This window comes from Tenrec ecaudatus, chromosome 11 (assembly GCF_050624435.1).
Source record: "Tenrec ecaudatus isolate mTenEca1 chromosome 11, mTenEca1.hap1, whole genome shotgun sequence".
Lineage (NCBI taxonomy): Eukaryota > Metazoa > Chordata > Mammalia > Afrosoricida > Tenrecidae > Tenrec > Tenrec ecaudatus.
This window is the reverse complement of record NC_134540.1, coordinates 85,962,650-85,987,707: the sequence shown is the minus strand read 5'-3', so window position 1 is coordinate 85,987,707 and position 25,058 is coordinate 85,962,650. Positions and strand designations below refer to the sequence as shown.

At 45.9% G+C, this 25,058-nt stretch overlaps 1 pseudogene; it reads right to left on the bottom strand.

Moving 5' to 3' along the window:
• Positions 1 to 2,036: 2,036 nt before the first annotated feature.
• On the bottom strand, positions 2,037 to 2,142 carry LOC142461873 (U2 spliceosomal RNA; annotated as a pseudogene).
• Between the last annotated feature and the right edge of the window lie 22,916 nt (positions 2,143 to 25,058).

The window sequence follows — 25,058 nt, the reverse complement described above, 5'->3', positions numbered from 1 at the left end:
ATGTGGTTATTGTGGTTGTTGTTAGTTCTGTACACATGCGGTTGTTGTTAGGTGCATCGAGTCACAACAACCCTCTGTACAACAGAGCGAAACACTACCAGGCCGTGTGCCACCGTCACACTTGATGCTTTGCTTGAGCCCCGTATAGTTAACCTTTATTTGAACCCGGCAAAAAGGGACCTTAGAAATGCTGTCCATTATCTCTGGCGGTTGCCAACCTCATTTCATTTCATAATGGACGAGGCCCTCCTTTCTGTGAGCATGTTAGCAGGTAAGTGGGCCTCAGGTGAAGATCAGCCATACGGATTTCAGGCAGAGGCCAACAGATGGAAGAAGCGATTCCCAAAGGAAACCCTCAACTTAAAATACGGAAGTGAAAGCCCCGGGGCTGTCTAGATGACTTCAAATGAATAGAAGAGGAAATGATATGCTCATTGTTTATTTTTAGTTTAACTTTATTTTTTATTAATCATGTTATTGGGGGGCTCTTACAAATCTTATGATAATCCATCATTCAATTGTATTAAGCACACTTGTACATATGTTTCCATCAACATTTCCCTTGAGCCCTTGGTATCAGCGCCTCTTTTTACCCCTCCCCCCCTCGTGAATCCTTCATGAATTATATGGTTGTTGTTATTTCGTGTCTTACACTGTCTGTTGTCTCCCTTCATCCACATTTCTTGTATTTGTCTCCCTGGGTCTGTGTGTGTGTGTGTGTGCGTGCTGTATATCCAACCTCTTTCTCCCCACCCCCATCCCCCTACCCTCACCATATCGCTGCTCCCACTACTGTTCCTGAGGGTCTTATATGTCTTCAATTCCATGTGTCGTGAGCTCTTATCTGTACCAATGTGTGTACTCCGGTCTAGCTGGATTTATAAGGTAGAACTGAGTCACAGTGGTGGGGCAAGGGTGGGCGGGGAAGCATTCAGGAACTAGAGGCATGATGTGTGTTTTGTTGGTGCTATACTGCACGCTGGTTGAATTGTCCTGATATAATCTTAATCACTAGATCTCGGGCCCTCAATTCGAGATGGAAATGGCCTTTTGGGGTTCATCTTTTGTTTTCATGGTAATTGGGCTGGTGCGATAAATACTAGTTAGAGCCAGCGCGTTATAATTGGATTCCGTTACAGCACATGTGCCAGGAGTGCCTGACGCTCACCTGTTTGGAGTTTGGAGGTAGGGATGGCTGACAGTGTACCGAGTTCCCGTGAAGCACTGGAGCTGGCCTCCTCTGGCCTGTCAATATTTAATATGCTCTGTGGACCCCGAAGCAGAACAGTCAGCCAGATCTCGCTCCCCAGCCTGCGGAGGCCCCGGCTCCCTGTGTCCAACAAGGCACTGGCGAGGCTTCTGTCTGAAGTGGGAGGCATGTGACCAGGCTGTGGTTGGCCAATTCAAGGCTAGGAATGGTGTTCTTGCTCTCAGGGAGGGTGGGGGGACATGTCGGATGTGCAGGGAAGACTCACTGTCAGTTTCACACCTCTTGGGGCAAGAGATCAAAAGAGTCTTGCAATGTGAGATGCCGGGGACCTAGCCGTACCTTCCGCTCAGAGAGATCTCGGGGATCGTGATGACAGGGGACTTCAAGCAAAGCCCTGGAAGTGTTCTTAATTTTTAAAAATTCATGTGCCTGAGAGCATCTCCTGCCTCCCGCCTGCTTCCTCACCTGACCCGCCTCATATTCACAGACTGGCAGGGTGGCCACCATCCATTTCCTTAATTGCCCCCATTTACATTATTTATTTCCTGCTCTTCATTTCAGGGGTTGTTTGGTTACAGGATGGGAGTCATGTTTCATCGCCAGCATGGCACGAATCCTGGAGAGCCGGGAGCCAGGCAGAGCGCACACACCTTTCTTCAGCGATTCTCCTACCAGCAGAGAGGCCCAAAGGTCTACAGCTCTGGAGCACACAGGGACCCAAACGATGCATGTGGATGGGAAAGCGGGCTCTTCCCACGGCACATTATGGTAGCATCATTTTATTGCGCGTAGAACCGTATCTTACAGAGGCTTCTTCCTACATAGGAGGGGCTCCAATAAGTTTATGGAATGGAAAGATAATTTGCCCCAATGGATTAAACTGGTAAGAACGGATACTACACTTGATCAATGCCCGAAGGCTGGGAAGCAATGCTCCAATACGCTAATATCCTCATCTTGCCAGACTGGTGCAATAAGTCATCCAATAAGTGTTCATGCCAATTTGAATAGTAATAATAATCATCATATCATAATCATAATAATTATAATAATCATAATAAAGACATGAAGGAGTAGAAGCTATAACCAACCTGGAAAATAATAGGGGTTAAGTAAATATTGACTCAATCAACATGTATTTATTGAGTGCCTACCCTAGAGAACCCTGTTGGCATAGTGGGTTACAAGTTGAACAACTAGCCATAAAGTCAGCTGTTCAAAACCAGCAGCTGCTCCTTGGGAGGACGATGAGGCTCTCTGCTTCTGTAAAGAGATATAGACTCAGAAACTCATAGAGGCTTTTGGCTCAACTTGACAGCAGTGAGATTTTTGAGACCATAAGCTAGACATTATTCTAAGAAGGGAAGATAAAAACTCCCGTCTTCAATGAATTTTAGTAAAAAATGTAGTATGTGTTGTGATAATCCTTCCCACCATTCCCTCAATTCCAACTTTTATCCAAAAAGATAAAGCTTTTAGTTATTAGAACTCCACAGGAAAAGTCTGTTCCTCAGTGAGGTCACGGCCCACCTCCTTCCCCATCCTTAGCTGTACCAGTCATGTTTTGTATCACCAATGACACAGGCATTAGGTAAACCTGCTGCACAAGGACCTCTTTAAAGTGTCGAGAAGCAGGAATATTACTTTGAGGACTGTTACTTGGGCCCCTGACCCAGGCCATCGGATTTTCAGTCGCCTCATATGCATGTGAAAACTGGACATCGAATAAAGAAGACAAAAAATAATTAATGCAAAAAAGAGAGAATAAGAATCTATGCTTTTGAACTGTGGTGCTGGAGGAGAATTGTGAAAATTCCACGAATGACCACAAGAATAAACATATCTGTCTTGGAAGAAGTACAGCCAGAGTGCTCCTTAGAGCCAGAGTGCACATGAGGACATGCTTTGGACATGTGATTAGGAGAGACTAGTCCCTGGAAAAGGACATCATGCTTGGTAAAGTAGAGGGGCAGTGAGAAACTCCCCCATGAGATGGACAGACACGGTAGCTGCCACAATGGACTTAAGAAGAAGAACCACTGTGAGGATGGCCCGGTTCTGTTGTACACAGGCTCGCTGGTGAGTCAGAACCGATCCCATGACCCTGAACAACAGAGGCATGGCAGTGACTGAGGTCAGCCAGGAGAGTTCCCTTTTCGGTGGAAGAGCCAACAAACACATCAACAAAGATTAAACCCATACTTGGATGACCTGATCATGTAGGTTTAAAATCAGCCTGATCATCACTTAAGGTATGAAATTTAAAATGCTTCCTCTACCTCTGTTCAAGCAGATAGCCTGGGACAAGGAAGGCTTCAGGGCAGGCAGCCTGTGACAGGACTGACAGACACAAATTTTCTTCAAGCCTCTCTCTCTTTTGGTTCTCCAAAGTCTACAAGCCCTAGAACACAGAGGGGGTAAAGAAGGGGAAGGCAGTGAACAGGCAAAGACAGAATGGTTTCAGCGCCCCCAAGGGGCTCTCCACAGGTGGGAAAGGTCTTCTCCTGGCTTGGAGAGAGTTGGGGGAGAGAGAGGGCTGTTGTCAGAGGAGAAGAAACTCCGTCCTGCCTCTCAGCTGTCATGTCCCTGAAGCAAGGCCCAGAGGATTGTGAAAGTGATGCCCCTCGGTAGAGAGGACCGCAACATTTGCCTCCACAAGGATCCCATGACAAGGAGCAAGCAGGAGCATGCTGGCCAGGACACACCATGAGCTCAGGTGATGAACATCACTGAATGACCAGATGGTCCCTGTGTTGCGTCCCCTTTGATCACCTGCTACTGTGACATAGTACTGCCATTGAGTTGAATTGTACTCACAGTGAGTGACTTTATAGGACAGGGTAAAACTGTCCTTGTGAGGTTTTGAGACTGCAACGCTTTGTAGGAGGAGAAACCCGTCATTCTTCCTCAGAGCAGTTGGTGGTTTCGAACTGCTAAAGTTGCAGTCAGTGGTACAATGCATAACCACTCTGCCTCCAGAGTTACTGGGACATAGCACTGCCTGAGTCCTGAAACGACAGCGCCAAGTTGGGATCGCCACAGTCCAGGACAGACAAACGCTGCAGTGGTTCCTGATGTGTCTGTATAGTGTCTCTCTGAATCCCGCTGCCGCAACGGGGAAGCGCTTAGCTGCTAGCCGAAAGGAGAGCGCTTCGAACTGCAAAGAGCTGGCAATCTGCTCCCGCAGAGACCACAGCTAGGAAGCACTGGGGGCAGTGGGACTCTGCGGTAGGGTCAGTAGGAGTGGACTGGATGGAATCCAACAACAATAACAACAAGCAACAACAACAGCGGTGCCTCTTTGGAATTCTCTCCCCACTCCGTTTCATCCTTCAAGACCCGACACAAAAGCAGCCCCTCCATGAACCCATTCCAGACCCCTTGGCTGGCCATAATTCATCCTCTGCTTCTCTCCCTCAGTGCCCGAGCAGTACCGAGCCCTAAAGCAATGGGTCTCCATGTTGGTTGCTTATAGAGCCACCTAAGAAAACATTCACTGCCATCGAGTCGATTCTGACTCCGAATGGCCCGTAGAACTGCTCTCCAGGGCGTCGCAAGCTGTCAATTTTACAGGAACAGCCAGATCTTTCTCCCTCAGAGTGGCTGCCGGTTGTGAACTACGACCTCACAGTTAGCATCCCAACCCTGCCCCAGCACAGCACCAGGGCTCCTTTGGAAACAGGACCAAGCAGTGCTTTCTTCGGTGTACTTGCTGACTCCATGGCACCTAACCCAAACAGGGGCCTTCATACAAAGGTCTCTACCTTCCAAGAGTCTGACTGAATTCATCTGGGTTATGGCCTGGGCTTGGGGCATTTGAAAAGCATGGCAGGTGACTCTCAGAACCCTGGCCTAATGTGCTGACCAGTCCACTAGATCTTGATCTCTCCAAGGAGGAGGGTGGTGCCTATTGGGGAAGGGGGTCGCTGTTAATGCTCCAATCGGGGCTTTGAATCCGTTCATTCTGAGAATTTGCATTTCCATCCTAGGTGTGGTGAGTAAGCCTGGCGTCTGCCGGCCGTCTGTCCAGGGCCTTCTGTGGTCCTGATCAGAGCAGGGGGAGTTGTAACCAGGAATGATCCATTTTATCTGGTCTCCACGTAGTGGAGCTTCTAGGGTAATTAGTCCTTTGAACTAATTGTTTCTTTGAGTCTTTGATTTGTTTACTCTTCTTTCCTTCAATTGGGGAGATACTAATTGCATCGTAGATGGCTGATTGCTAACTTTTAATGCCCAGTCACCACTCACCACTGTATGGTGTATAACATAGTCTTGATAATCGATGTTATGCAATTGACTTCACTGTTCCTTTGAATTTCTTTAGCTCTCTGGTTTCTATCTTGCTTCTGCCATGGACCATTGCATTGCAGGTATATTGAATCAGCATCTGGATTTTTAACAAAGTCTACATTTGAATCAGCCCTGATGCTCCAGTGTGGTAATTGGATGATATTATCACCGTCAGGGATCCCTAGTGGCACAATGGTATGGTGGGGTATTTGACTTTGTGAAAATAGCTTAGATTCTCTGTGCCTCCATTTCTTCCTTTGAAAAGTGAGTATAACTGTGTAATGATTACATAAGGCAAGACTCATGCATCAGATACAACATATACCATAGGCATTCAATGAATATCAGGTACTCAAACCCACCCCAATTGGCTCATCCAACACAATTTGAAGGTACGAAGCTCCTTGACTCAAGCTGCTGTGGGCGTGAGAAACTCTCAGCAGGCCCAGGTGTTCCTGGAGGACTGCTGGGCTCTGGTTCATGTAGGGGAAGTCAAGGGAGGGACATCTTAGATGGCTGCAAACCTTATGCTCTATGCAGGAAGGAATATGTATTGGATATTACCATATGCATTTATGAGAGCCGTTGTAATCAATTATATATGAAGGTCAATAATAATCTGTCTAACCCTCTCATTAGCTTTCTGGCCTGCAGGAGACAGATTTCCTTATCTTCTCGTAATTACCTTTTGGAAGAACGAAATTGTATTGCATTCCAAAAATACTTTTGATCCCAGACTATGGCTCCCTGTAGAGTCTGGTTAAATGAAGGACTTGCTGCCAGCCTCCTGTGCTCCACACGTGAAAGGGCTGCACCAGTTGTCAAAGTGTCTGAGCGAAGGATCATGGGGGGGTGGGGGTTATGCCTGCAGCATGGTAGTTGCACTAGCTTAGACCCCAGAGGTAGGGGAGGGGATTTCAATGAATGATAAATGTCTCCCAGATGATGGTCCTGAGCCTTCAATGTACTAACTCAGTCTCATGAGGATTTTGGGTCTATCTAAGACGTTTCCCTAACTGTGTCCTTTGTGCTTTTATGATACTGCTATACAGCACATACACATATGTATACAAGTGCCCAGATCTCTTCCCATGTATGCACACACATGTATTCTCCTGTACCACCCCTACCACCTAAGCGTACATCTCTCCCTAGCAACCAGTCATCACTTTCTGGCTGTCCTTGCTGTTGTCCGAGCATTCTGCGTAGTGCTATTTACCGTCGTTGTCCTTTGTTCTGGTGTCCCTCTCAGGGTCTACACTTGCCCAAGGCACATTGTGCTGAGTTCTCACGTATCTTCAATGGCTCTTCCCTTCATAGAATGAACATTTCTAGGATCTAGTAAATTCTTCTTCCTCCTCCCTCCCCCACCCTTGGTAATCATCAGAGTGTTGCTTTTGGTGTGTACATCAATTCGTGACTTTTTATAATGGCGATATCACACCATCTTCATCCTTTGGCGATGGGACTTTTTCCAGGCGGGGAACTTAGCACAATGTCCTCCAGCTTCCTTCCAACAGTGATGCCCCGTGAACCTGCCATCCCTTTGTATTGCTGTGGAGTACTCCACTGTATCTGTGCACCAAATGTCAGTGGTCCACTCATCTGTGGACGACCGCCTAGGTTGTCTGCACCATTTTGCGATTGTGAGTAATGCTGCAAAGAGCCTAGGTGTGCACGTGTCTGTCTGTGTCTCTGCTCTCATTTGTCTGGGACAGTGGTTCTCAACCTTCCTCATGCTGAGACCGTCTAATTCAGATTCTCATGATGTGATGACCCCGCCCCCACCATAAAATTATTTTAGTTGCTACTTCATCACTGTCATTTTGCTACTGTTAGGATCAGGCAACCCTTGTGAAAGGGTCGTTCAACCCCCCCCCAAGGGGTCGTGACCCACAGGTTGAGAACCACTGCTGTAGGGTGTATACCTAGGAGCAGGGTTGCTAGCTGTGTTAGTCTAGATAAACTAGAGAAACAAATCCACAGAAACTCATATATGTATAAGAGTTTCAGTCCAGTCCAACTTAGCCCATATGTCAGACACGGATCTACAAAGTCCTCCAACTCACCAAACACACACAATGATGCCGACTGCAGGAGGATCACAGGCTAGTGGGTAGAAATTCTTTGGACCCAGTGGGGGTGTAAATATCTCATCTCCACACAGCTTCTCCATCACCCAGGGTTGCATCAGGGTAGGTCCATGTGGCTTCTCCTCAGGGATGTCTCACAAGAAATGAGGGTTGCCCGCTAAAGCAAAGAGCCAGTTAGGGCAGCCACACCCTGGTCCAACCCTCAGAGAGCAAAGAACCAGAAAGGCGAGGCTCACAGAGTCATTTATCTCTCCGCTCTTTAATTAATCCCACATGTGTTTATCAGCCAGATTGGCACCCTAAACCTTAACTGTCCCACGGGTTCACAAGGCATTTTTATATCTGACTTTTGGAGGAAACACCCTACTATTTTCTGTAGTGGTCGCACCACCTTAAAATGCCATCGACCCCTGTGGTTCTCCCAGGTGAGCCCTTCCCTCCTTTACTCCACCCCTGCCCCGCCAGGGGCCTCTCTGAGCCTCCAACACATCTCCTAGGCTTCACTCAGGTCCAATTCCCAGCCTCTCTCAATTTCCTTCATTGATGTTTCTCTGCCTGGGTTCCCTGGAAAATTTCACCATGGAAAACACTACATAGATACATGGCTGTTTACAAAGAACCAGCGAGTCCAGAGGCGTTGAAAAGAATGATGTTCTTGACCTGCCCCCTCCATCCCATTGGGAGCTCTTTTGCTTGTCCCCTTGGCCTTCACTTTCATGCCTGGGCCGTGTGGTCGGGTTGCACTCTATGAGTCTCAGGGCGAGGCAAAGGTGAACAAGACTGACTGCTAACCACGAGGCTGATATTTGCGTCCACACAGGAGAAAGTTCTAGTGATCTACCCCTACTGAGGGGGGCCAGATAGACTGAATGCTGAGGAGCTGAGCCTTCTGTTTACCATCGGACGGCTTCCCCTCTGAGGTAATCAATTCTTTTTAGAAAATTAAGGCCTCACTAGTTCCAAAGAATTGGAAATGAATGCTGCATCAAATGTCAACTCTTCCAAATTGCTATTCTGCTCCACCTCCGCCCCCCCTTGAGTGTAGTCTCTTGTGTCCTTGGGTTCTGTGCTTTGCTGTAACGTCTCACAGAAACTTGAGAAACTTTAAGGAAGTGTCTCAGGTGGTGGTACATGCTGTTAAGTCCCAAATTTGAAGGTCAGGCAAAGGTGAATCAAATACAAGACCCAGCGCCAGAAACCAGAAATATCTTAACGTTAAAGCAGTCAGGAAACAGAGGTCACCCAGTGGCAGGCTTGATGGAGATGTGGGTTTTCCCACCCGATCCCCAGGGAAAACAAAGGCGGGGGACTTAAGTCACAGCCTCCAGTCAAACAAAGCCTAAGATGCATCCCAGCCTGCGCCTGTCACAGAGAATTCCCTTCCAACTGGGGACCTATGATGCATCACCAAATGGCTTCGGGCAAGCAGCAGTATGGCTAGCAGGGCCATTTAAAGGCATGGATTACGTCTCACCCTCACCGTGCACCCAGCTGCTAGGCCGCCACTCAGGGACCCGGCCCACAGGAAACCGCGGAGAGCACTCCAGGCAACAAAGCCAACAGTAGCGCAGAGACCAGAGCTGGGACTCCCGCACCTGAGTGTGTCTCCCTCCTGCGACCCAGGCATGTTTCCCAAGGCCGGGCCTGGAGACTAACTCCCCCTCTCTGCCCACCTAGGGGTAGTCCACCTTCAGAGCAGCGAATGACTTCTGACTCTTAGCTACAGTCATTGTGACTTCTGCACAGCATTGGGCGAGACTATGCAAGTAAGGTGCCTAGGGGCCCAATAGATAGCTCCCTGCTAATGCAAATAAAGCACGTGGGGCCCTTGGGGGGTGGTTGCGCAGTGCTGTCCAGTCAGTTCTGGCTCATAGAGGGCCGGTTCTGCGCCTTCCTCACAATTGTTCTAATGTTTGAACCACTGTTGCAGTCACTCTGTCCATCTGTCTTTCCCCTGCACCTCTGCTTTTCCAGGCACGATGTCCTTCTACAGGGACTGGCCTCTCTCGACAGCATGTCCAAAGACTTTGAGGGGGCGAGACCATATAAATAAGGTCCACGGAACCCAATGGAGGGGGCTGGCCAGTTTTGCCATCCCACTAGGCTTAACAGGAGTCTGGGGGAGAGACGGAAAGCTGAGACACAGACAACTGTGAAAGTCGGCAGCGCAGCTGTAACCAGCGTGATTGTGATGCGGGAAAGCTGCATGGGGACTTGCTGACCCGCAGAGTTGGGACACCCACCGGCCTGAGAGCCTCTGAGCAGGCAGAGGACCAGACTCAGCTGTCCTGAGCAACAACTGGATCCCACGTGGCTTCTGGCTCCTCAGAGTTGTTCCTGATCCTGAGCTGCCCCTGTAACTACTTCTGTGATGAATAACTTTACTGCTTGTATGGCTCATGAGTTCTGTGAGCTGTTTCAGGGAATTGCTGAGCCCAAAGGCCAGAGGGGTGTGCTGGGTGAGGAGGGGGCTGGGGCTGGGGGAGCAGGTAGTTGGTGGTTGAGGGGGCTGGGGATGGGGGAGCAGGTAGTTGATGGTTGAGAGGATGGAGTGGCACAGTTAAGCATTCGGGACCTCTTTAACCTCCACCTCATAGGCACCAGCTTTGTGCTGACCTGTCTAAAGGAAAAGTTTTATTTAATGGCATAACATGGGTACCAAGAAACACACACACACACACACACACACACACACATACACACACACACACACACACACGAAAATGGCGACCCCATGAACTCAAAACCAACCTCCCTGTCATTGAGTTGATTCTAACTCATGGGGACCCCATCAGACAGAATAGAACTGCCTTGTGGGTTTCCCAGCCTTGACTTTCTCCCCAGCTGAGTTAGTTGATGGTGCCATCCTGGCCAATAAACACATGTGGGGATAATTGAAGAGCCGACAGATAAATGACTCGGTGAGCCTCTTTCTCCCGCTGCAAAGACTCACACCTTGAAGCCACGAGTGGCAGTTGTGCCCTGCCCTACAGGGTCACTGTGAGCAGGAGAGCAGTCTATGGCACGGGCTTCGGTTAGAGAGCCCCATAACTTCACCAGCCCTCTGGACCTTGGTTTGAAGTTCTGGTGAGTGGGGAGTGCTCTCTCATGAGTTTCCTTTGGGATTTCCCTGATTATCATTGGAGATGGCCCCTTCTCCAGACTGGAAAAGCTCTTGGCTAAGTTTCTAGAACACTTTTCGCTGGCGTTGCTTGTTCGTTCCTAACTGCTCTTAGGCATCTGTCACATGTTCTGTGTGCTTGCTTCTTCCCCAACAGTTCCATTAGCATGTAATTCACACAGCATATGATGCAATAGTTCAATCACATCAAGAAGAGCTGTACAGTCATCACCACAGTCAGTTTTGTATACGAGGAGGTAATAAAAAAAGCCCAGAATTTTTTCAAAGCTATATATTTAATTTTTTTTAACAAAACAAACTTATCACTCAAAGTACTCTCCATTATACATAATATGTGTCAAATCTGTGATTCCATTTCTGGAAACATTTCTTCAAACTCATCTGTTTGGATGGCTGACAGCACCTCCCTCATGTATTTCTTCATCTCTTATAAGTAGTCAAATTGCTGTCCTTTCATGTCCCTCTGCATTCGAGGAGACAAAAAGAAGTTGCACAGAGTGAGGTCAGGTGAGTAAGGTGCACGGGCAAGAGAGGCATGCCGCTTTTTGCCAAAAAACTGGTGCACTGAGATGGCTGTGTGAGGAAGAGGTACATTGTCGTGGTGGCAAAACCAGTCTTCTGTCTGCCATAAATCAGGCCTCTTTTGGTCACACACTGTTATGCAATCTTTTCAGAACCTCTAAACAGAAAGCTTGATTAACAGTCTGACCTGGTGGAACTAACTCCAAGTGCACTGAGTCAGCATTTTAATTCATTTGAGAATTTGATGGACGTCCAGAATGAGGTTTGTCATCAATTGGCATTTCACTTTTTTTAAAATGAGAAAACCACATATACTTGAGTTTTTCCCATAGTGCTGACCTTGTAAGGTATGCTCAACATCACAACAGTTTCTGTGGCATTTTTTTAGAGGAGGAAACAAAATTTCACAGCCACACACTGTTCTCTTAAATCAGCCATCACCGAAAATGAGGTGCAAGTGAAACTGCTTTTATGAAAAAGTTCACTGTGGCCAGAGAGAACCTTCCCAGGTGACGCCACTGGGTGCACTAACTCAGAGAGAAATGCTGGATGCTCACCTAGTGGGAAAAAAATGCATGCTATGAAAGCTCTGCCTAGTGGAGCTTTTTCCCATTTTTTTTTGGGGGGGTTTACCCCCTCTACAGGCTTTTTTAATGGATCATGTGTGTTGTTCCTCCCAGTCTGTGACTGGGTGTTTCAGTTTCTTTCTGATATATGTTAATGGGCAGAATATTTTAACTTTTAAGAATATTTACTTTATCATTCTTTTTCTTTTTCCTAAATGATAATAGTTTTATTGACATATCTTACACAATCCAATATATCCAACAATCCCATACAATTCTGTTATTGAATCCCATAAAGTGGAGTTATACAATTATCAATGCTATCGGTACCCTCAGGGAACCAATACTCCTGTTACTGTTTCTGTAGGGTTATCTATCTTGAACTTCATGTACCGAACAATCTTAAATATACAAATGAATGTATGCAAATCTAGCATGCTTAATGGGATAAACCAAGTAACAGCCCTAACAGTGGGGTGAGCAATATTAAAGAACGAATGGATATTTATGTGGTTCATCAGTGCCACATGGCACCCTGGATTTATTACCCTTTCCATATCTCTCTTTTTCTTAACAACCAACATTTAGTTTCTTAGTTTCTTATTCTGAGCTCATATATATTTCCCCTTCTATTATTGACTTTTAAACACCTTGTGATTAAACAAGCAAACACATAAATAGAACCTCAATCCAATGCCATCTAGTCGATACTAACTCATCACGAACCTATATCGGGGTTCTTAGGCTGTAAATCTTTATGGGAGCAGACAGTCCCATCTTTCTCTTGTCCAGGAGCTGGTAGGTTGGAACTGGAAACCTTACAGTATCTATTTCATCTGTCCTCAGAGGTGCTGTCACACCGTCCTCTCTTTGACAATTATACCCCAAGTGGATGGTACAAAAGAATTCACGGCAGTGCAGGAAGACAAATGTTGGCATTTTACATTTAACTTCATCTCTGTGGGGGTACAAAAATGTATGGGAGCAGCCCCTGGGGCACAGTGGGTAGAGCATTCAACTGCCAATCAAAGGCCCAGGCCCCTGCACAGAGCAAAGTGTGGGAGTTCGCTGCTGCAGACGTTCACGGCCTTGGAAATCCTATTGGGTGGCTCTACTCCATCTTATAAGGTTGATCTGAGTTAGAATCGACTCCACAGTAGTGGGGTTGGTTTTGGTTCATTTAAATTACATGTGCAATTTTAACTTAAATATGGGAACAAGAGAAAGAGTTGGGAGATCACCCATCTAGAAGCAAACACGCTGCCATCTAAGCCAGGTAGTGTAATAGGATTGTTTCCCTGTGAGGATCAACGTATGAGAGAACTCTTGCTGGGTCCTCACACTTTGTAAACAGGGGTCAGGTCACTGTCCCTCAGACCCGTTGGAGGGCCGGACTATAGTTAAAAAAAATACCATGAACAAATCCCTACGCACACTGCACGTATCTTATTTTGAAGTAAAAAAACAAACAGGGCAAAAACACCCAGCGGGCCGGATAAATGTCCTCGGTGGGCCGTGTGGCCCGCGGGCCGTAGTTTATGGCTGTCTGGTTAAGAGGCTCTAGGTTAGTGGTGTTGCACAATCAGACCCGACTTGTAGATGGCTCAGTCAATGACATCACGTGGGTGCTCCCTAAAGCAGGTTTCTATGTATGCAGATTATATGATGAATGCTATGCTTCCATTTCTTCTTCTTTTCATTTCTGTAGGTTTATTCTAGAACCCATACCTTTTTTACCCCTGTTTGGAAGATCTAGAAGATGAAGATGTCATATTATCTTTATAAAAATATTAGATGAATAGGAGCCAGAGGTTCTTTTCTTTCCTTTTTCTTTTAAAATTACTAACTTTATTTTTAAGCAGTTTTTAAAAATTTTAATCACTTTTTATTTATTTATTTCAATCATTTTATTAGGGGCTCATACAACTATTATCACATTCCACACATATATCAATTGTTTACCTTCAAGCCTTTAAGACCCCAGACTCTATATCTTTTGATAGCCAGGCGCCATCAGCTTTCTTCGCCACATTTGCTTATGCACCCATCTGTCTTCAGCGATCGTATCATGAAGGTGAGCACACAATGGTATGAATTTTTGTTCTTTGATGCCTGATAACTGATCCCTTTGGCACCTCATGATCATGCATGCAGGCTGGTGTGCTCCTTCCATGTGGGCTTTGTTGCTTCTGAGCTAGATGGCCGCTTGTTTACCTTCAAGCTTTTAAGACCCCCAGGCGCTGAAGCCAGAGGTTCTATTTCAGACTTTTGATCACTTTATTTTTCTAAAAGTAAATTTCAATTTTGCCAGGTCCTTTCCCTGGCACACTCTGGGAGATAGTTACTCCTGTGGAATTTGTATATTACTATGAACAATTCTTCCAGTGTTTCAAGGCTGACTCTGCTCCAGCAACTCCTGGCACCGCTCTGATCAGGAGGGAGACCTCCTGAGAGGGGTTATTTAGAAGCCTCCTGTGGGGGATGCATTTATTCTAATCCCTTACTTAGTTGGTTCCTCCTGCTGCGCCCATGTGGGCTAAGTTTTCTTTGGTCCCTGATTGTCTTTGGAGCTTTTTATAGAGAGGTGTGGTACTATTTATAACAAGGGCAGCCATGTAACTTCTTATCTCAATGTGTATACCTTTGAAAGTGAAGTGGGGCCGGGGGGGGGCATGATTAGTAATGAAGCGGGGGCAGTGGGCATCTAGTCTGGGATCTATGGGGTCAGGCTGCTTACCCATCCTATCCTCACCCATTCATTGCAAAAACATTTACTGTAAGGTGCCTTGGCCCCTTGGTGGAGTGCATGGTTTGCTCTCAGCTGCTAACAGAAGGGTTGGAAGTTCAGATCCACCCAATGGTGCCACAGAAGAAAGGCCTAGCAACCTACTTCTGCAGGACGACCCAGAAACCCTGCGGAGCACAGCTTCCCTCTGGAGCACATGGGGTCGTCGCCAGGAGTCACAATCAGCCTGCTGGTGAGGGTTTGTTTGTTTTGCTGTAAAGCTTGTGTCTGTGTTGTTGTTGTTATATGCCACTGAGTCGGTTGTGACTTTGGTGGACCCTATCTATAACGGAATGAAGCTCTGCTCACCCTTCCCATCATCTCTCCTGTGTCCGTCCATCTCGCTGAGGGTCTGCCTCCTTTTCACTGACACTCTACCAAGCATGCGGTCCTTCCCCAGGGACTGTATTAACCAAACTAAAACAAAATGAAGCAACTAAAGAGGTTGCCACTGAGCTAATTCTCACTCACAGGGGCCCAGTTTAGGGCTTCCAAGCCTGTAATATTCATGGGAGCTGGTAGCCCCTTTCTTGCCGAGGAGCCAGTGAGTTTGAACCGCCGACCTCTTGGTTAGCAGTCCAGCATTTATGGGGCATCTTAGGAACTACATTGGGCTCTGGGAAAACAACGTTGAGGAAGGTAACTGGATTAATGTTCCTTGGGGGTGTGGCAGGGGAGGTTGGGGGACATGGGGAGCCAATGATGATGAGCACAAGCACGGAGAAATTGCTCCAAAACTGACGGTGGTGATGATTGTACAGCCCTTCCTGATGTGACTGACCCATTGGATGATATGATATGTGAATTGCATGCCAATAAAACTATTGAAAAAATAAATCAATAAAAAGTAAACTTAGCTGGGAATAAAAAAACAAAGCCAAATGCAAAAACATAATCCCTTCTTCACGATTCTGTATTCAATGGGAATCCTTTGATGGTGCAAATGGTCACATGCTTGACGACTGTTGGAAAGACTGGCTCTTGAAGAAAGGCCTGGCGACTTGCTCTCTCGAAAATCTGCAGAGCCAGTTCAGCTGCAGCTCACGGGTCCCTTGGAGTTGGAACTGATGCGATGGCATCTGCTTTGCTGCCCTCGCGGCATAGCGGTTACGAGCATCACACGTGGTTCTGTGTGTGCAGTTAGTAACCGCAAGGTCAGCAGTTCGAAACCGTCAGCCAGTTCCTTAGGAGGAAGATGGGGCTTTCTACTCCTGTAAAGAGTTACAGTCTCAGAAACTCACATGGGCAATTCTGCCCTGTCGTGTAGGGCTGCTCTGAGTTGGCTTGGGCTTGTTGGCAGTGAGTCTGAGGTTTGTTTAATTATTATTGTCATGCTTGAGAACGAGTCAGCCGTGGGGCAAACAGGGAGGGGAGCATGAAAAGACAGTGTCAATATTACAGCCCCCTTGTGCACGCCAGATATGGGAGCCAGTGAAGTCTGGGGCGGAGGGAAACTATTTTTCTCTTTGCAATGTTGGTTAAAGTGAAAAAATTTAAACCCCGTCTCCCTTTTGTAGTGTGTGTGTGTGTGTGTGTGTGTGTGTGTGTGTGTGTGTGTGTCACTGGATGCTTTCCAGAAACCATTTTCCAAATATCATTTTCTAAGCCATCTTTCACTGTCTATTGAACTGCCTTCTCTGGAGGGCTGACAGCCAGAATGAAGCATTTTACATTCTGGCCGTTCATAAGGGTGCTTGTGGATAGAAAAAGAAAGGATTTCTCTGCATGCATGCGTGTGTGTGTGTGTGTGTGTGTGTGTGCCCCCTCTTTTATGCAGATGAGGTTCTCTTTGATGAGAATGGGTTCCTCAGAGATAAGCCTGGAGGAGTGATATCTAAGCCCTGCACTATCAAAGTACCAGCTCTCACCCCCCAAATGGCAAGCTTTAGAGAAATGCCTGAGCTCCCTGGTCTAGATGTGACATTTCCTTGCCCTGCCCCAGGTTTCCGCAGCACCCATTCCCACAGTTCCTGTGGCACTCATTCCGTGGAGAAGAGCCCCCGGGCCACAATGGGGAAGTGTTTTCCCCTGGGGGAGCTTTCTGTCCCCAGCCTTCAGAGGGAGCAGTGTCTCAGGGGGAGGCACATGCAGGGGGACAGTGAATGTGACACACTGTAGTCACACTCTAGGGACTCGCCCAGCTGGGAGCCTGGGTTCCTGGGCCCTTCCTGGGTGGCTCCTTTGCATGCAGCTCTAAGACCTGCTTTCCTGCCTTTGCCGGGCCTCCTGTGGACAAACAAGGAAGTGTCTATCCTGCTAGGCTTTTGCTGAGTTGCCCCCATTCTTTGGGAATTCGTTGCCCTTCAGCTCCAAGATCTGATTCACCAGGATGCCTAAGTCCCATTGGCAAAGAAACAGTGGGCTCTTTAAGAAATCTCTCCTATTGGGTTTTAACAGTTTTAAAATGGGGACATAATTCACATACCACACAATTCACCCACTCAGCGTGTTCGCTAGTGACTCAGTGCAAACTGCGACTCCGTCCAAGGGCTGTAGGCAAGACATTCTCCCTAAGATGCTGGTTACAAGGCAACTATCTCATCAGTGTTTGAAAGACAAGGATTTCTAAGACACACGAAGGAATACGTCTACCTACTTAGAGCCAGCTAGTCCCAAGTGGACTTACATTAATTTTCAAAATGTTGATTTAGAGGTTTTTTTATTCTGTGATTCCACTTTTTCCTTGGTTGTGAAGATGGCAGCAGCTTGGACACTGTCTTCTCTGGCAGTGCCAGGGGCCAAGGGGCTCATCCTCCTCTATCTGCGGGTGCTGTGGCAGGGCATACACTGCTCCCCACAGGGGAAGCTGACGCCTGACAGTGTTGCCGTCAGTGTCTACCTGATCCTTTAGACTCACAGCAATCAGATGGCAGCCAATTTTGCAAAGCACCTGAGCAGAACCATCCAACGCACAAGGATGCATGCATTCACACACACACACGCACGCACGCACGCACGCACGCACACACACACACACACGGCAGGAGGGACTGAGGCAGGCATTGCTGGCATTTCAGTTCTGTCTTTTTTCAGCCACTGGCTATGTCTCAGGAGGCAGCCAGCTGCTAGGAAGGGGCCAGGCTCCTGGAGCTGAGCAACGCCTGTCTCCAGAAGGGTGTGCACGGGGATATGTATTTTGGGTTCCAAGAAAAACTCTCCTCCTGCTCGATGAGGGCGAGCCCTTTGCCCTGTTGACCTTTCCCCTCCACAGTCCCAATAAACCTTGTCACTAAAAACAGCTACCCTTTCCTTATGAATAACGAATGCTTATCACGTGTGCTTAGAACATTCAAAAAACCAAAAATGAGATTCTTTACTACTCTCTAAAGAGTCTGACTTTTCCTCCATTTATTCTGGCTTCTTTTCATAGCAACTTCTGTTTTCTCTCTGCGTGAACTCCGTGGAAACGTCATAGTTTACAGGATGATTTTGGGGGGGTAGATCTGTTTTTCCACCTTGCTTCCCATCAACCACTATGCCACCTGAACTCCTGAATCCCAAGAAGATATTAAACTATTATTTATTTAAAAGATGTCCTAAAAGCCTCTTTCCTTATCTGCAGCTGATCTTGGTGCAGCAACTTTGGCATGCATTGAGCAGGTTTGCTTAGCTTTAACTTTTCAGTCAGAATTGTGAGCCCTTTGAGATGTTTATGGTGTTAGGTATTGTTTCTATTGTTGATCATCAGTTCTCTTCAATAAGGTCAGTTCTCTTCAATGAGGTCATGGACAAAATTGTTTCCTTGCCAATTGATGTGAATGGCCTGTGGTTGTGGGTTTCATCTTCAACATTATCTCACTTAAAATACAATTATTATTGAAATCTCATTATCATACATATAGTTCAATGGTTTAAATATATTAAAAAAGAGTTGTCCAATTATCACCACTATCAATTTTAGAACATTTACTTCATTTTTGTACTCATTGTTATTAGCTCCCTATTTCCCCAAAGCTTTCCCTGCCATAACCCTCCCCCCAAAGCCAAACTCACTGCCATCGAATTGATTCCAACTCATAGCCACGCAATAGGACGGGGTAGAGCTGCCCCATGGGTTTCTGAGACTGTAAATCTTTACAGGAGCAGAGAACCTCATCTGTCTCCTAAAGAGGGCCTGGTGGTTTTGAACTGCTGACCTAACACATACTCCAGCACTACTCCACCAGAGCTCTTTAATGCCAAGAAACTATTAATGCAGTTACCGACTTTCTACATTTACCTAACCGGGATTGAATATTTAAAAAGTCATACACACCCACAATAATATCAAATAAAATTTAGAAAAAACACACTACAAAAGAAAGCAGAAAACAATAAAAACTAGAACAAATTTAAAATGTGTCAAAAAGGAGAACAAATGATTGCTACTGTTAGGTGCCATTGACTTTGTGTGACCCATAGCGAGCCCACGCACAACAGAGGGAAACACGGTACAGTCCTACACCGGCCTCACAATTGTTCTTTTGCTTACGCCCAGGGTCACAGCCACTGGGTCAACTCACCTTGCTGAGGGCCTTTTTCTCCTTCATTTCCCTCCCCTTTACCAAGCACGGTGTCCTTCTCCAGGGACTGGTCTCTCCTTGTAATATGTCCAAAGTATGTAAGACATACTTTGATATGGTGTTAAATTTTAACCTAGCCCACTTTCCAACACACTCCGTCTGATGGCAAGCCTCTTCACTTCCCCGGTCAGTGGTCAGAGGGGACTCACAAGAGGCTCCGTCCATGTGGGGGCCCTGCGAATGGATTTGGGGCTTCCACTGTCATCCATAGCCTGTAAGCTGGGTGCTCAGAATTTAAGTTCGAATCCAATCCCTCCTCCAGTTTCGAGTTTTATTATTTACACTCCGTATATCACACAGGCTGGTGTGCTTGCACCATCCGTCTACCCAACCTTCACCATCAATTTGATGTTTGCTCTTGCTTCAACCTTAGCAGAATTCAAGTTTCATCTCTTAGTCCCTCTTTTCTTTTTTTTTTTATTCACTTGGAATGTCCATTGTTCTGAATTATGTGGCGTCACTTAGGCATTTTTCCTGGTGGAAATAGAATATAGACTATCACCTCCATCCTGGTTTCCACAGCGTAGGAGACTGTACTCGTGCAGATTTTGAGCAGATCTCTGTGCAAGTGCTTTTTAAAGCCGGTTGGCAAAAAGCAGGATGTGAGAACGTCTCACAACTTTTATGCCAGTCGGTGTCCCCTGGGGTTGATGCTTCCCCGGGAGCTGCATGTGAGAAGAGTAGAAGGTTTGTGGAAGGTGTGGGGACTCCTCTAAGGCAAGTGAGGTGCCGGCTCCTTGGCCTGAATGGAGGGCACAAGTATTTCTTTTTCTTGGATAAGGTCTCTGCCAATGGCTCATTGGTGCCAGGAACCTGGACAGAAAACAAACTAATTAAAGTTTTCCCTCCCCATTTCATTATAGAAAATTGAAAATAAAGAATAAGCGGCCCTCGTGGTGCAGCGATTAAGAGCTTGTCTACCAACCATGGGGTTGAAGCCCACGCCATGGCTCTGCAGGGTCACGATCAACTGACCCATTTGCTCCTGTACAATTTACAGCCTGCAACACCCTGTAGAGCAGGTCGACTCTGTCACGTGGGGTGGTTATGAACAGGGATTGACTCCACGGCACCCACCACCAGCATTGCGAACAATACAGAAGGAATCGACAGTCTCCTATCATCCTACCACTCGGAAACAATCAATCTGCATTTGCTAATCTATACATCTCCATGCGCCTTTATCCATGTAGCTCGCATGTATCCTGTACACACCTGTGTGAGTTATATAACACGTTAACCCACCACTCGTCTGTCTGGGTTTGGCACACTCTGGTGGCTTGCATGATGCCATGGTGCTGCTGGAGGTTTGCCATCAGTGTTTGAAATGCCACAGGGTCACCCAGCGTGGGCAGGTTTCGAAGGAATTTGCAGATTAAGACAGACTCAGAGGAAGAACCTGGTGACCTAGTTCTGAAGACATCCGGCCTGTGAAAACTGCATGCATCTCAGCAGAACACCGTCGGATGCTTCCACTGGAAGTGGCTGTTGTAGATGAATTTCTGAGTCAGAATCTAGTCGATGACACCTACCGACCACGGCAGCTGTAGCAACAGCAGATTCCTATAGGTATGCGTGCAAATATTAATAAAGTACTACAGCTATTTTGTGTGCCTGCGTGTGTAAATGTCAAATTACATGCATGATCGAAATGACAGTGAACCGAAATAAAACTTGCATGTCGTTTGGCTTCATAGCGTCTTCTTTGACCTAGCATTTCACCGGGTTGTTGGCAGCTCTATGTGCATATTTTAATAACTGTGTAGCCCTTTCTTGCAGCTGAACTACAGTTGGCCAGCCAGTCTCCTATCCGACACCATTTCAGTTGTTTCCAGCTTCCTTGTTATTATTTTTAAAAATCCTTTTACTGGGGGCTTGTACACTCTTATCCCAATCCAAACCTACATCCATTGTGTCAGCACATTTGTACATTTGTTGCCCTCATCATTCTCAAAACATTTGCTTCTACTTGAGCCCTTGGCATCAGCTCCTAGTAGCTCTTTTCAAACTGATATTTACCCTTCTTCAAACTAGATCCCGTTCAGATGTGATCAGTCAGTATGAGTGTTTTTGGGCAAAATAATAAGAAATCTATATCGTTTTCATAATATGCGTTTCCGTGAACTTTTGGAAGATTCCCTTTGGAATCTAAGGAGTGGGGTTGCTGGATGAGTTAACATTCTAGTCTAGCTGTTTGGGAAAGTGTTAGGCTATTTTCCATAGTGGTTGTGCCATTTTAAAATTCCACCAGCAATATCTAAGATGTCAACCCTCCAACAGCTTTACCAGCCACTGTTCTCTATTTTTCGGCCATTGCCTTCCCCCCCAGTGTTGAGATGCTATCTCACTGTGGTTTGATTTGTATCTCTCTAATAGCTAATGTTTGTGAGCATCTTTTCATGTGAAGCATCATTTGGTGGAGTATTTATGTTTTTGCCCAGATTTTAATGGGCTTGTTTGCCTTTTTGTTGCTGAGATTTTGAAGCTTTTAGTATATCTTAGATATTAGACCATTTCCAGATATATTCTTGCCAAAGATTTTCCCCCAGTCGATAGATTCTCTTTTTACTCTTTTGGTAAAATCTTTTGATGAGCACAATTATTTTCTTTTAACAAGGTCCCAGTTATTTAATCTGGAGTCCTGGTGGCATAGTGTTTATGCATTGGGCTGCTAGCCTCAAGGTCAGCAGTTCAAAGCCACCAGCCATTCTTCAGCAGAAAGATGAGGCTTTCCACCCCTCTAAAGAGTGACAGTTGCTGAAACCAACTAGAGCAGTTCTACTCTGGCTAATAGTGTCACTGTGAGTCAGTGCTATCGAGCTGATAGCAGTGAGTGAGTGAGTGATTTAACTTAGTTTCTATTGCTTGCACATTTTCAGTTTTGTTTGATAGGCTATTTATGCCGAAAAGTAAGTCTTTCTCTTTGACCTCAATCACCTTGTATGCATGTGAAAGATGGATAATGAATAAGGAAGACCACAGATTAATCCTCATTATGGTATTGACAAGGAATATTGAAAGTACTTTGGGCAGCCAGAAGAACAATAAATCTTTCTGGAAAGAAGTGCAACCAGAAGGGTCGTTGGAGACGAGAATAGCAAGACTTCGTCTCATGTATTTTAGACTTTTTTTCTTTCAGGAGAGACCAGTCCCTAGAAAAGGACATCATGCTTAGTAAAGTAGGAGGGAGTGAAATAGCAGCAGACCCTCAGCAAGATGGACGGACACAGTGACTGCCACACACATCACGGTTGTGAGGACGGAGCAGGACGTGGCCGTGTCTCCTTCTGTGGGGCACGTGGTCACTGTGGGGTGGAACGGACTCGCTGGCTCCCAACAACATATAAGCTCACTGTTGACTTTTTGCTTTGTTTTAAGGACTTTCTAGTTCTAGGTGTATCTTATAAGCATTGGATCCAATTGGAGTGGTTTTATGAATGGGCTGAGGTATCGGTCCTCATTTTCCTGTCAGTGGATCCAGCCCTATTTATTAAAAAGAGCGTTTCTTCTCCATGGAAGGAACCTGGCACTTGTTAAGGTTAGCTACACATAGATGAACATGAGCTGCCTCTGTCTATTCTTGTTACAGCTTTATTTCGCTTGGATAGGCACCAGGGGGCAGGGGGCGGGGTTACTGGATTGTGTGGTGTTTCTATGTTCAACATCTTATGGAATGGTCGAACCATTTCCCACAGCGGCTGTGTTGTTGTACAAACCCACCAGCAGTGTAGAATGTTCCCGTCTTTTTATATTCTCACACACATTGGTAGTTTTCTTTCTCTCTTTTTGGAGCTTTGCAATCAGGGAGGTGAGTTGATGGCTATTTTATTCGCATCTTTCTCTAATGGCTAACAACCGGGAGCACTGGCTTCTGGGTTGATTGTTGGATGCCTTCTTTGTTGAAGTGTCCGTCCAGGGCCTTGTGTCCATTGCTAAATTGGATTATTTGTCCTTTTCGTTGTTATTACGGAGGTGTTGAAGTTTTCTAGACACATTAGAAATCATCCCCTAGCCTGATATGCCTTTGTCAAAATATTGTCTTTTTCCTGTCGGTGGGTTCTTTTTACAGCCGTTTGGTGACATCTTTTGATTTCAGGAGGTCCCAGTCACCTGGCTTACTTTCTGGTGTGGGTGTTGAATTAAGCCTGGCAGTGTGTCCATGCCATGAACTGGGTCCCCAAGGTTTGTTCCTCGTTTTTCGTCGATGACCTTGATAGTTTTAGATTTCACATTTAGGCCTTTGATCTGCCTTGAGTTCATTCTTGTATTTGATGTGAGATATGGGTCCTGTTTTATTTTTCTGCAAATTCATGTCCAGTTTTGCTAGCACCATTTTAAAAGAGACTACCTATTCCTCATTTGGGGCGTTTGGGTCTTTTGTCAAAAACCAGCTGTCCATAGGTTTTATTCTTTACCACATTGACTCGATCTGTATACTAAGCAAATCATCCAAGCAGCTGACCTATCTGAAGAAGAACTTGGTATCAGGATTGCAGGAAGGCCCCTTAACAACCTGCAATGTGCAGATGACACAGCCTTGCTCGCTGAAAGTAAAGAAGACTTGAAGCACTCATTTACCATTGAAGGTCACCGACTCCAGCCTTCTGTCTTGGTTACATCTCAATCTAAAGAAAGCAAATAATCTTCTAAACGGGACCAATAAACAAAGTCATAATAAAGTGAGAAAAAGTTGAAGTTCTCAAGAATTTAATTTCATTTGGATCCACAATCAATGCGTATAGAAGCCACAGTCAAGAAATCAAACTTATATCTTGCACTGGGTAAATCTGCTGTACGAGGCCTCTTTAAAGGGTTAAAAAAGGAAGGATGTCATTGGGAGGACTGCGGTGTTCCTGACTCCAAGTCATGACACTTTCAGTTCCCTCACTTGCATACAAACACCGGACTGTGACCAAGACACACCAGAGAAGAATTCAAGCATGTACACTCTGGTGTTGGCTAAGACTGTAGAATGGACCGTGAACTGCCAGAAGAACAAATAATCTGTCTGGGGCAAGTACAGCCATAAAGTTCCTTACAGGTGAGAATGGTGAGCCTCTGTCTTAGGTTCTGTGAACATGTTACCAGGAGGACCTGTTCCTGCAGAAGAGCATTGTGGCTGTAAAGTGTTATTAAGTGTTACCGAGTAGGTTCCAACTCTTAGCAAGCCTATATATAAAAAGAACACAACGCCACCCGGTCCTGTGCCAGCCTCACGATTTTCATGAAGACCCGTCCTCTTTCTCACTGCCCTCTGCTTTACCGTGCATGTGGTCCTTCTCCGGAGATTGGGTCTCTTGAAACATGACCCAAGTACGTGAGCTGAAGTCTTGCCCTCTCGGTTCTAAGGAGCATTCTGGCTGTACTTCTTCTAAGACCGACGTCAGTCTTACTGGTGATCCCTTTTAAGCGATACTTTGTTTTTCCCCAGCTCCTCTCCAAATTATTTCTTTGTCTTTGTTTTTGGGAGATTTTGATTATGGAATGTCTTTTTAGGTGTATCATGCATGGAGTTCATTGAATTTCTTGGACGGAAACTTCCAGTCTGTCATGATATTAAGGAAATTTTCTGTCAATAAATCTTCAAAAGTTCTCCATGAATTCTTTTCCTGTCCCTTTTAAAGATTCCTATTGTGCATAAACTATGTCCCTTGATACTGCCCTATCTAAACCTAAGTTTTCCCCATTTTATTACTAATCTTGATTGCTCCTCAGAAGACATTAGTATTAAGGGATTTAACTTTTATTTTACGGATTCTTTTTCTATCAATTCAATTCTACTTCTATTTCTATCAATTCAATTCTACTTCTATGAGTTATCTATTTCTGAAGTTTTCTTTAAAATAAAGCATCGGTTATTTAAATAGGCTCTTTGCAAGAAAGATAGA